The sequence below is a fragment of the Aplidium turbinatum genome, chromosome 7, assembly GCF_918807975.1.
Source record: "Aplidium turbinatum chromosome 7, kaAplTurb1.1, whole genome shotgun sequence".
Classification (NCBI taxonomy): domain Eukaryota; kingdom Metazoa; phylum Chordata; class Ascidiacea; order Aplousobranchia; family Polyclinidae; genus Aplidium; species Aplidium turbinatum.
This window is the reverse complement of record NC_137478.1, coordinates 30,372,510-30,385,843: the sequence shown is the minus strand read 5'-3', so window position 1 is coordinate 30,385,843 and position 13,334 is coordinate 30,372,510. Positions and strand designations below refer to the sequence as shown.

The following is a 13,334-nucleotide window of genomic DNA, read 5'->3' as shown; positions in this document are numbered from 1 at the left end:
AGCATGTGTTGGCGGCCGTGCCCTGTTGTTGAAATAAAAAAATTATTTTATTAAAAATTGAATGTATTCTAAATATTATACAGGGATATCTAGAGCCACTGGACACCCTTGTAATTATTATACAGTAGCCCATAATATTTCACATTTTAGAGCTTGAAAAACATTTTCATCATAAATTTTTGTAGGCTAGGGCCTATAGGCTATATTGTTAAAATCGTTTACAGACAAAACTTTTTTCTCAACCCAATTTGATTGTAACGGTAGCCTACATTGCATTATGTCACTAAAAAGAAAAAGAACACTAGCAGAGGAGGGTATTCAATTCAAAAAAAGGGTATTCAATCAAAAAAAGGGTATTCAATTCCAAATGGGAGTTGGATTATTTCAAGATTGATACGACAGCGCAAACTATGACGTGTCTAATATGCAGTCAAGTAGTTAAAACTGTAAAAGAGATAATGCAAAGCAGCATTTTCGTCGTCATAAAAGGTGGGTCTCATAGGCTACTTGATCCAAGCATCGGATGATGAGAAGATAAGGTTCTCATTATACTAAGCCTTCGGTATTAACGAGAGAAGGGTGGCCAGTTCCTTTCTCTTGGCCGCTTTTTCTTCAGCAACTACGCCCACTCAATTTATTACACCATGCGTAGAGGTGAGCGGTGTTTGTCAACAACCAGCATAAACCGGGAGGCGAACCAGGTTTGCATAATTGGAAAGCCAACGCCTTATCCGTTGAGCCACCCCACACACGCCTTCGTCGTCATATATCACACAATTACGTAAAATTAGAAGGCAAGTCGAAGAAAATCTGTGTCGAAAATGTGGTAAAGTGCACTTAATTATCCAATGTTGCGAGAATTGGCAAGAGAAACTCTTGTTCTTTGCGGAAGCACTTGCATGTGCGAGTCAGCCTTTTTACAAATGAATTACCTGAAAACCAAGTAGGCTACTGAACGCGATCGTTGGACGGAAACCTGGAGTCTTGACTTATACTGATAGTATCTCGCGAGGTTCCCAACTTTGCAAGTTTATCTGCTTGTACGCAAAATCAAGGGAGTCACTAGTTGCAATGTCGCAGACGGAATAAATTCATTTCAAAAAGTGTTTGATATTTCCTGGCACTATTAGGTATAAGTATGATAAGTTTAGTAGATATTAACGAATAAATTCTTCTCTTAGATAACGCAAATTAAAAATCATTTAAAACGCCCTAGCGGCCGTGCTTTATAGAATTAATCTGAATGCGGCCGACAATAGCCAAAAGGTTGGGCACCTCTGCAAGGAAAAGGTGGTCCCATACTTGATTCAAGCCTCGGGTATGAGAAGATAAGGTTCTCATTGTAGGCTACTAAGCCATTTGCCACTAAGGAGAGTAGGGCCTTTGGTAGAGGTAAGCGGTGTTTTCAACAACCAGCTGAAGCTGAGAGTCGAACCAGGTTTGCATAAATGGAAAGCCAACGTCTCATCGGTTGCGCCATCGCATCCGTTAATTATTCTCTACTGGTGACAAAATTTTTGAAGCTTGCAACATTGTTGTTATTTTCCCGACGATGGTCACATTTTTAACATGAATAAATTGCGTGAAACCTATCCCCGCGTGAAACCTTTAGCGCTACTGACTAAAATTTTTGTAGAGAAAGCAGAGAGAAATAACTTTATTTGCCAATCAGATTCTATAATAGTAGGCTACGATGCACAATAAGCGTGGCCGTGGCCGAGTGGTTAGCGCGTTGGGCTCGCAGTCGAGAGCCTGCATGTTCGACTCCAGCCACCCGCACTTGCTGTTGTTTCTCTGGGCAAGAAACTTAACGATAATTGCCTCTACCCAGTGATCGATTTCGAGTAATGGGTAGTAGCCTACCAAATTTAAGTCATAAGTAGAGTAGACAACCGGAAACTGACATTGCCGTCGGCTGCAGCGTGGGTCAGGTGTATGTCGGAAGGCGTACACCGATGCATAGCGCTCAAGTCTGCTTTCCCGCAATGCAGGATAAAGATAAACAAACAAACAAACAAGCTTACATCACAATAACAAACAGTGCATGAACATAGAGGAACGCATAAGTAGGCTATGGTCAGTGTTAACAAATTCAATCTGATTAACCAGGAGCAGCGAAAGACCATTTGGTCGTCTAATCAGCTGCTCCCAACAAAGAGTTCATTATTGATTGATTGATTTTATTTCGTTGTAGGTAGCCTAAATATAATACAATAAATACAGCAATAAAAAAAGGAATTTCCAGCAACGGGAATCTGCGAAGAGACCATGGGTCTTCGAGTCAAGCAGATAGGCTACCCCAGATTCTAATAGAAGTTCTAAAATTGCGATAAGTATAATTCAATAACGAGAATTGAGACAAGGTGTTAGAAGATGGTCACAGAGAAATATATTTAGTAGTCTATCGGTAGCATAAAGGTAATACAAAATTAATCGTGCTAATATTTGGCGATGAGTGAATATTTGTGATGTTTTTTAAAAGAATAAAATGACAATTTACGCAAGCTCGTTGGTAAGGAGTTCCAGACTTTCACTCCGGCATATTTAATGCTGCGCTGGAGTCGGGATGAGGCGTAACGTGGGACAAAATAACAATCATTGGAAGAGTGTCTAGTAAGACGTGCATTATAGGCCTACATAAGTTTGGTTTTTTCAAAGTAGTGTGCGAAAGGCAGAGGCAATACATCCGTATCAAATTTAAACATGAATTTAGCAATTTCGTGTTCGTACAAATCTTTAAGCTTGAGTATGTTAAGTTTCTTATAGAAAGGTGTGACATGATCAGACCACCTGCCACCTGCTACTATTCTGACAGCTATCATTAAATGGCCTTTTCCTTTTGTTCTGGCGTTTCCGTTTTGGCACAATCATCATCACCCGAAAATCAACCCATCGCATAACTTTGTGGGGTTTTCTTTGGCTCTTCTTTGCTATGAGCTAAACGCATCAAGATGTGTTCCCCTCACGACCATCAGCACTCTTGATAACGCACCATGGCCGATCTTCATAGCAAATGTTTATTTATACAATTCTTGAAAATATCAGCTAAAGCTAATACAGTAGAATTCGCCTATAGTGACTTTGGCTATAGTGACACTTCGCCTATAGTGACACCTGTTGCAAAGTCCCGTTTGCAAACCATATGTTTTGCATAGAAATGACTTCGCTTATAGTGACTTCGTGTATAAGAACACTTTGCTTACAGTGACACCACATTTCTGTTCCTTGGGCTCAAAAATTTCCGTATAAAGACACTTTACGGTGTATTTCCAGTTTAAGTTGGAATCATATTTTGTCCCTATCAGCATTCGCCAGTTCCCAGACAGCAAATCCATCTTTTTACATTGATTTAACGTATGCAGAGGTTGAACCATAAAGGATTGATTTGCTGACTGAGTTTGAATTGAACCAACATGGGATGCGCATGCGCAGATACTGCACAAGTGACGTTATCAACGACGTCATCATTCGTCTATAGTGACACTTTTTCCGCGGTCCCTTCAGGTGTCACTATAGGCGAATTCTACTGTAGCTATATGGGCTATTGCTTTTTTTTGTGACATTTTCTTTTATTTCTCTTTCTATCTTAAATTTTTCTGAAAGAGTTGCGACCGTACCCGGACCGTACCAAATCCTTTTAACTTAATAACTTACTTCGGTCACAAGCAGGTTTTAACGTTCGCATTTTGTAGCTTCTACCCTTTTTTCGACCTTTGCGATGTTGACGTGTTGCGTGTATTGTTTTTGCTGTAATGGTCAGAAATAAAACAACTGAACTTTAGATATTTTATATTGGCAACACTATAGTACAACAGGTGTCACTGCAAAACAGTGTTGCCAGATACGAAATGTAGTCAAATATGGAATCTCAGAGTCAGACGATTACATTGAGGATGAGCCATCTCAGTTGACGCAGAAAATGAAAGTGAAGATGCTGTTGTAGCCAGCTTGAGTTTACAAAATAAAACAATAACGTCATGCTTAAGTGACTAGGGGACAATAGAGAAAGAGTATGTTTATCATATAGGCCAGAGGTCGGCAACCTGCGGCTCCGGAGCCACATGCGGCTCTTTCAGCCCTCTGCTCTGGCTCCCAAGACTTTAAACACTGCGAGCTTGGGCAATACAAAAAAAATTTGTTGTAACTTAATAACTGCTCTAGGCTATAGTTTAAACTAGTTTTGTTGAAAATTATGACTTACAAATCCGTTTAGTATGTTTTTTTTTACCAAGATTTAATGCTTTTATCTTGCTAAGGAAAAAACCATTTAGGACTGTTAGGAATAATGGCGGCTCCTCACGGCTTACAATGCATGTATAGTATGCAGACAGATTCTGATTTGCCCGCCCCGTCTGTGAAACGATAAAGAGCATATTGTTACGTGATTTATCGCACAATTAGTGTTAGCATTATCTTATACCTGGCAGTGTCACAGTGCAGTTTGTAGTAAAGTTTTAGTAAAGTTTGTAGTAAAGTTAGTAAAGTTTGTAGTAAAGCTAAACAGTTTGTAGTAGCCTGTAGTATTTTGTAAGCAGTTAAAAGTGTCAGATACTCTTTGTTAAATATGTAAATCGCCATTAGTTATCAATCAGTAACTTTGGCAAATTTGCCAAATTATTGCCGGTATACCAACGTTATCTTTACTAGTAAGCCTAGTTTCCGTAGTCTAGAGCAGGACCAAAATTCAGGAGCAAATATCGCATTAGCTGGGTGAAATAAATGATTATTTGAAAATGTATGTCTTTACCCAATACTGTGCCCGTAGGTAGCCTACTAAAAAGTGTTGTGTTTAGTAGTCAGGCTTTGTTTGTTGAAATTCTAGAACATTCGCATGTAGCCTACAAAGCAAAAATTGAAAGAAATTCTACATGAAGTGTAGGCTATAATTACCTTTGGTTTTAGTGGCCAACTCGACAGTTACATGTTATGGCTCCGAATATGTCTTAATTTGAAGAAACTTGGGAACATTGGCTCTTTTAATGCTAAAGCTTGCCGACCTCTGATATAGGCCTACCGTACGGTATCGTAGGCTATGGCAAGAACAACCAGTGCATTATTGTTAATGGTACACTTCATCATCCATTTTGCTTCCAAGAAGCCTGATCATCATCCCGAAACATCAGGGTCGACCAGTTGTCTGCAGCAACTCTTCTATCTCTCTCAACTTCTCTTGATCTTGCCATTTCTTTGTTCACAAAGTCATAACTGAGTTATCATGGCAATTGGCAAAACACTTTCTTTCAGATGAAGTTGCAGGCTTGCAGCTAGCATCTCTTTGGATCAGTGGTGCCACTCCTAGTGTTTTTCCACTAGATCTAGTGTTTTTGGGTTGCATCTAATGTTCTAGTGTTTTTTTTGCTATCTATGTAGTGTTTTTTTAGCGATTTACCGCTATGTTGGTGTACATAAGTTTGGACAATGTTCAAAGTAGCCCCAGGGCCCCCACCTATTTTTGTTTGGCTGCATCAATGTGTTTGTAGTGCTTTTCAAAGTGGACAGTGAGTTTTTTGTCTGGTTACACCCAATGATGACCAAATTTGAGATATTTAGCATAAATACTTTAAAAAATACACACAAATGACTGAAAAGTGTTCAAAGTAGACTAAAGTAGGTAGCGTAGCCTACCATATTGTACCGGAGGCTTAAATTTTGTCGGCTTACATTTGATGAGTGTGGAGTTCTTAGACTACACTACCTCAGAGATGATTGTGAGTAATATTGCGTTTTTGACAATATATTTGCAAAGGCCAACTTTGGGGAAAATTTGGGAAAATTTTGTTCGCCCCCCGAAATGTTTTACTTTCCTACGGCTATGACTTCAGGGCTCTCACTTTCAGGAAAATCCAGTTCTACTTTGAAATTTTAAGGACTTTTAACACTCACTAACGTCATTGGCTGTCATTTTTTTACATTATGCATGTATATAAATGATCGTGTATTTAATGATGCTAGTGTTTTTTTTGTGAATCTAGTGTTTTTTTAGTCAAATCTAGTACTTTTCCATGACAAGAGAGTGGCAACAGTGCTTTGGATATATTCCATCCATTAGGGTACCTGTTAAATATACCATTTGAACTTTGTCTGGTACATATTGTCAGGATGAACTTTGGATACAGTATAATCGGGATTGGGGATGTCTTATTAAAATCCGAATGATTGTCTTAGGAGAGATTTTACATATTGACAAGGGTACAACAGCTGAAAATTGAATGAGGCTGTTCACCATGCATTAAGTTAAATAACTTCATGCCTGTTTTTTTTTTTCAGTCATTTATCGGTCATTGACCGATTTTTTTAGCAAAATGTCCAAAAAAAATATAGTCAATTTGATCAAAATGTCTGAAAAAATATATAGTCAATTCAATCAAAATGTCCGAAAAAATCATTAGAGCGTAAAGTGTTTTTTTTATTTGGTCATTCTTACTTGTCTTTATTCCTTACCGTTGTACTATATTTCTGTTTACAATAAAAGATGTCTGCGGCCGAGTGTTGCAAGGTTGAGTTTCGCTGATGAACATTGAAGAAACGTTTGTCTGTTCTAACTTTTCTCAGATAAAACACGACAACGTTTCTCAGCGAAACTTAATGTTGTAGCTAGTCAGGAAGTGCAAAGTTTGGTTTGTATCAGCTACTTGAAAGGAAATATTTATTGTTTTCATCAGAAAAAATGACCGAAATAAATAAAAAAATGACCGAATTTTTTCAAGTCATTTTAGACAAATGACCGGAAAGTCTCAGTGAAAAAAACAAACTCAGTTTCATGCGTTCTACTGGTGCAAATTAAACTGAACTATCACAAGATGTATAAAATGGCAATCTGCTTATAATGATTTCACCAACATGGTCATGTGTTTTGCCATGCTAGACAGGTACTGTAGTCACTACCTGGTTTAGCCTCCTGAAGAAATCAGTCGTGTCTGATTGACAAAACGTTGGAATAAAAGCAGGTTATCACTTTATACATCTTGTGATAGTTCAGCTTAATTTGCACCAGTAGAACGCATCAATGTCATTTAAGGGTACAACAGCAATAAGTGACAATGACAACAACGCACAACTAACCTAGAATATGTTTCTTTCAAGGATCATTAAATTCCAAAAAGCATGTGCTACTTGATTGAGTGGTCAGAATATTTGTATAGCCTAAAAAAGATGTTACTTAGACACTGTTTTTTTTTTTTGCTGAGACTTTTCGGTCATTTGTCCGAAATGGCTTGAAAAATTTCGGTCATTTTTTGTTTATTTCGGTCATTTTTAGTCATTTTTGGTCATATATAGTCAATTGACTATTATATATATTTTTTCAGACATTTTGACCGAATTGACTATATATATTTTTTCGGACATTTTGCTAAAAAATCGGTCAATGACCGATAAATGACCGAAAAAAACCTAGCTTAGATAGTATAGACACCGTACGCGCCGACTTTCGGTGGGCGGCGCCCCCCGTAAACTTATGGTTGAGTGGCAACAAAAATGGTTATTACAAGTGGTGTTTCAAAAATAAAACACTTCGCGAAAAAGATTTAGATCATTTAAACGGACTTTAAGAATGCCGAAAGCAAAAAACAGCCCACCTTGCTCTTACCTGCAAAACAGCAGCTGATCGCATGGCTTTCACATACGGCATGGAAATTTCAAAGTAGATGGTAGAGTAACTTACGCTGCTGGAATAGTCACGTAACTATTCAGTGCAATATTAAGTAAACCAGCTAAATTAGAAGCGCTATTTTCAACGAGGTCTTCCCGCTGTGAGATCAATTATGATTCAACAGAACGTATTGTTTAGTTTGCAATGTGTAATTAAATCGAAAACCAATAAAAGAAAAGGTGTTTAATGGTCTTGGTCGCAGATATTGCCTGCATTAACGACGTCTCTTACCATACATGCATAGGCGTCGATTTTTTCTTAGAAGAGAGGAATTCTGGGTGGGCGAGAGTTTTCAAACAGATTTCATTGAATGTGTTTTGTATACGTTTGCAAATTCGCAATGGTTCAGTTTTCGAAATTAGCATATTTTTACTTCGGCAAAAACGTTGGCGAGGCCAAACGGCAAAAGTTGATATTGCCTCGGCAATTGCTGTGAACATTTAGTAGGAAAAGATTGTACTAAAACATGTAAAACCAGAAGCGAAAACTATACTAGAGTAGTCTATCACGAACGCATTGTTTGATTTGTTGGGATGTAATAATACCAAAAGTAGTGATAAAGCGAGCAACGCGATACGCACACTGTTACGGTAATTCACGTTAAAAAACTCACGGGGAGAGGAAAAGTAAGTTAATTTTGGGTTGATTCAACGTTCGAGTTAGCACAAATCGATTTAATTTTCCCGGCGGGTTATATTGCGTAACAACAATGCCCAATAAGAAATTTACGTTTGTTTTATATTAATTCGACATCTAGCGACGTTGAATTATCATAAAATAACGTTAATTGCTCAACCAGGTACAGGTAACATATCATGAGCTCCCTGCGAGAAGATTGCCTCGATTTACGTAAGCTTATAAGCCAACATAATTTCGTCACAATTGGGACACTGCGAGCAACACAAAGTCTGTTTGATGAACTAGTCAGTATCGGTATCATCAGATGCTGTATCAGCTGAAAGAGATAACGGAAAGCAAGGCGCAACAAGAAGTAGATGCTTACAATAATTTGACGTCTACTGGAGTTAAATCAATGCAAATAGGGTGATATTTCTATAAAAGATTCTCCCAGCTGGGCACGTGTCTAAGCGCCGGTGAAGTAAGAAGTAACCCAAATAAAATATCCAGCAATAGTAAGATTGAATCAACATCCTAGTCTGGTGTAGTCTAAGAAAATTATTTTTTTCTTGTAATCCTGTGGTCCTTACAATCGCCTCGGCAATTGCCGACGGTAATTTCGAAGAGTGTGGCGAGTCTTTCTCACAAAGACTGCGTTTAGCGTCGCTGCACCAATTAAGCTTTAATAGGTTGGATGTTTTCTTTCTTGCACCTTGCGATCTTATGAGCGCTGCTAAACTAAACAAACTTCTTTTATGTTAAAATCCTTTGCGACCTTAAAAGCGCGTGACTCCGTGACCTGTTATCTTTAAAGTGGCGCCTTCGGATTTGCCGCATTTTGATTTGTAAAAGCGATTGTTTCAGTACGTCTTTAGTTTGTATCGGTTATGTTATTGTCATGTTCCTTATGATGTCATATTCACATTCCCTTACGCTGACCGGTGATAGAAGTTTGATTGTGACGTAACGAAAGTGAGACCATTCAGAGAAAAGATCAAACGTGGCTTTCTCTCACCAGGAATTGCCAGCTGTGGCAGTTGCCGTAACAACAACAATGCAGTGAGTACGCCTTTTTTTCCACGCAGCGTTGTTGCGGAATTGCTTTGTTCTGTCAGATACTTAGCGAGAGACATGGCGTAAAACTAGTGCGCTGTAGTTGGTTGAATAATCCAGTGTTTAAGAAAAACGGAAATAATTGTAATGAACACTTCATAAGTGTCAAGAAAACAGGGTGGGCGAAACATATTTTGCCCACCCTCGTTTCACTGCAGGGTGGGCGTCGCCCACCCTGCCCACCCTATTTCGACGCCTATGCATACATGTATTGATTTCCATTAAGGATATGCTAGGGGATCTCCTGACTAAGAATTATTGTCTCTTACCATTATTGTCACCTAGCTAACCTGACATCATTGTTTTATGCGGCCGCTTAGGTACCGACTTCAACGATCATCACATGTTACGTAATAAGAACGATTATTTCCTACACGCAAAAATTAAAAATATCGATCTCTTAAAACAGCTCTTTCCGCTGTTTTGTCTGGTGAACTTAGCATATTGCTCAACAAGTGCATAAAGATTAGAATTGATAGGAAATCATTAAATTTGAAAATTAGGTTCGAATCACTGCAAATAAACGTATTCAAAACTTTTACTTAGGACAACGCCATTTCAAACGCCATAATCTACGTCGGCAATGATTTTGCGGCAGTAAAAATGGGTTTATTTTGAAACTGCCGAGCTGGAGACAACAGCTTGTCTCATGTATAAGTTGAACCTGTCTTTTTGAGGTGACAATCACTTGCGAACATCTCGACCTGTACTCTAGAATATAAAAGACTGTAAAGACTTTCGATAAAAAACAGAAAAGAAAACACTTCGCCGTTGTTACCGCATTGAAGGTAAGTAATTAGCAAAATGAGCGAAACGAGGTTAATAAAACTGAGAGCGGGTTTCCACTCTGCTTGGGATCATGATTTTTTGCGTTTTATTTCGATAACTTTACTGTCTTGGTCGTTGTTATTCACTCGCACGAAAAGGAAATGAATCCGCTTGTTTTCCAACTGTTCCAATTATGAGCTAACAATATCAAATTTTTACGACCAGGCGTAGGCCTACTACGTGTGTAAAACTAATCGTTTCAAGCAGCGGTTCTAATAAATTTGGTTGGCGACCTAGGTGTCAATAAACAAGACAGCAAGCTTAATCAAAGACTATTTTAATTGAGTAAAATAGCGGTATGTTTATGACATCATCACCTTTCTCGCCCCCCCAAGGTTTTTTGAAAAGTCGGCGCCTATGATAGACGAGTCTGCTACTATTCGGTGAGTCTGATTCGGTGAGTTCCTAACCCCTAACCCTAAAACGGCAATGATAATTAGGCTACAGTACCCGATAACTTAAAAAGAAAAATTGAAAAAATCATTGAATAGGGATCGGACTCACCGAAACGGGCCATTCTGATGATAGACACAGCGTATATCTTGTCAAGGCCATAATGATGCAGATATTTCCATGAGTGTTTAGGCTAGCTTTTTACTGCTTCGAGCTCTATGCAAGCTAAAACATTTATCAAGCGATCAGAACTTAATAAGCTTAAGAAAAAATATAAACCAGCTAATCTCTCACAAAAACAGTATATGCTGCTTGATGTTTAAGCAAGCATAATCGGTCCAATTATTAAAGTAACTTGTTAGGGCAATCATAAAAAAATAGTCACATTAAGTTGGTGTGGAGTGATTATGCTGATTAATCAATCATCATCTGCTAATTTACTAGGTTTGTTTAATATTATATTTGACAAAATATGAGCAAAGTTCTTACTTCAAGTGAGGTTAGAATTATCAAAGCAGCATGTGTTGGTGCAGCTGCTGTTTGTGGGATTGGCATTCTGATCAGTAGACTACAACGGTGGAAAAAATCGAATTTTCTGAAGACAAAAGGCCAAGATCTGAAGAAAGATTTGGAAAATCAAATCCAGCTAAAAATCACTGAGTTAAACCATAGTGATGCTGATGAAAGAGATGCCTTTCTTGCAATGAATGCCCAGGAATTGATTGACGCATTGCAAGCAGGAAAGATATCACCAGAAAAGGTGTTGGATATTTATTTTTATAAATCATGTTGTGTCACTCAACAGTTGAATTGTGTCACTGGTCTTAGTGAAGATGCAAAAAATGTTGCTTCTGAACTGAGTAAAGTAAAAGATCCCAGAGCCTATCCATTATATGGGTTACCTGTTAGTTTGAAAGAAAGTATACATGTAAAGGGAATGGATGCAACTATAGGCTTGGCAGCCAATATTGGGAATCCATCATTAGAAGACTGCGTGTTAGTCAAGGTTTTGAAACATTGTGGTGCTATTCCGTTTGTAAAGACAAACCTTCCACAAATGATGTCAAGCTTGGACAGTGGAAACCCTATCTTTGGACCAACTTTCAATCCACAAAATGCTAATTTTACTGCGGGAGGCTCCTCGTCTGGTGAAGGGTCTTTGATTGGCGGAGGTGGAAGCTTGCTTGGGTTTGGAACTGACACTGGAGGGAGCATTCGATGTCCTTCACATATATGTGGAATATCAGGGTTTAAGCCATCAGATAATCGCATTAGCAGTAAAGGTGTGACAGGTGTGTGGGGGCAATTTGGTCCAATGGCAAGAGATGTAGACACTCTTGTACTTGCCATGAGAGCGCTGTTGTGCCCTCTTATGTTCAAACTTGATATCGATGTCCCACCTATTCCATTCAATGAAAAGTTATTCAGTTCAAATGAAAAATTGTGCATTGGATATTATGTAAGTGATGGGTATTGTGAAGCTGCTCCTGCTATCAAAAGATCAGTAATGTTAGCCAAAGAAACTCTAGAGAAAGCAGGCCACACACTGGTACCTTTTCATCCAATAAATGTAGCTGAAGTAATGCAGATGTGTACTGTAACAAGAATTGCTGTCGATAGTGATTCATTTATGTCAATGCTTGAAAATGAAGAAGTTGATCCATCTATACAAACTTATGTGAATAAAGTATCGAGGCCTGCATTTCTTCGTTGGATAGAATCATCTTTGATGGCTTTTAAATTTCCTCGAATGGCACAAGATTACTCTTTTCATGGAGGGTGTTCCTCGGTTAAACAATTACTTCAACATACAGACAAACTTGAAAAACTTAAGCAAGACTTTCATGCTGCTTGGTCACAACAAGGTCTTGATGCAGTTATCTGTCCTCCTTGTCAGGTGGTAGCTGGTCCTGTTGGGTCTCTCTCCAATTTAACAGCACTTATCAGCTATACAACATTGTATAGTATTTTGAATTATCCGGCTGGTGTACTTCCAGTCACCAAAGTAACCAGAGATGATATAGAAGCCACAAAAGATTACAAAGGCCACTACGATGATCCATGGGATTGGAAGGTTAAGGAAACTTGCGGTGATGAGAGTCTTGGTGTTTCTGTGGGTGTGCAATGTGTTGCCCAGCCTTTCAGGGATGAAGTTTGTCTGAGAGTTATGAAAGAACTTGAAACACTAATTAAATATTAATTCTGAATCATCATATATCTAGATTATATTATTTTCTTGCAAACATATTCATAAAAAACACCTGAGATAATTCTGTGCTAAACAAAGTATTCATAAAAACATGTTAGTAAGCTTTATCTGGGGCTAAAAATAGTTTGTTTGCATCTGCACAATACACACAAATTATAGACAAGATTAATTTTTTTGTATCATATAGGCTAATCCAGATTGTATTATTTTTCTGCAAATGTATATCATATATTCATAAAAACATGTTAGTAAGCTTTATGTGGGGCTTAAAGTAGTTCGTTTTGTTTGCATCTGAATAATGAACACACCAACATCTTTGTAATATTTATTATAATAAAATTGTTGTGTATAAACATGTAATTCCTGTTTAATTGATGCAACAAAATTGAAAAGTACCGTAGTGGTAATTCATAATATTACATAGACCTATCTATATAAATAAGTAACTGCTGATGTTAGCATGGCCTCGACTTTCCAGAATGGCCTGTTTCGGCTAGTCCAATTCGGCTGGTCCGATTCGGC

The 13,334-nt window shown here is 38.2% G+C and overlaps 1 pseudogene; it reads left to right on the top strand.

Annotated features, from left to right (window-relative positions):
* The first annotated feature begins 11,075 nt into the window (after window positions 1–11,075).
* Window positions 11,076–12,803, top strand: LOC145773925 (fatty-acid amide hydrolase 1 pseudogene; annotated as a pseudogene).
* The last annotated feature ends 531 nt before the right edge of the window (window positions 12,804–13,334 follow it).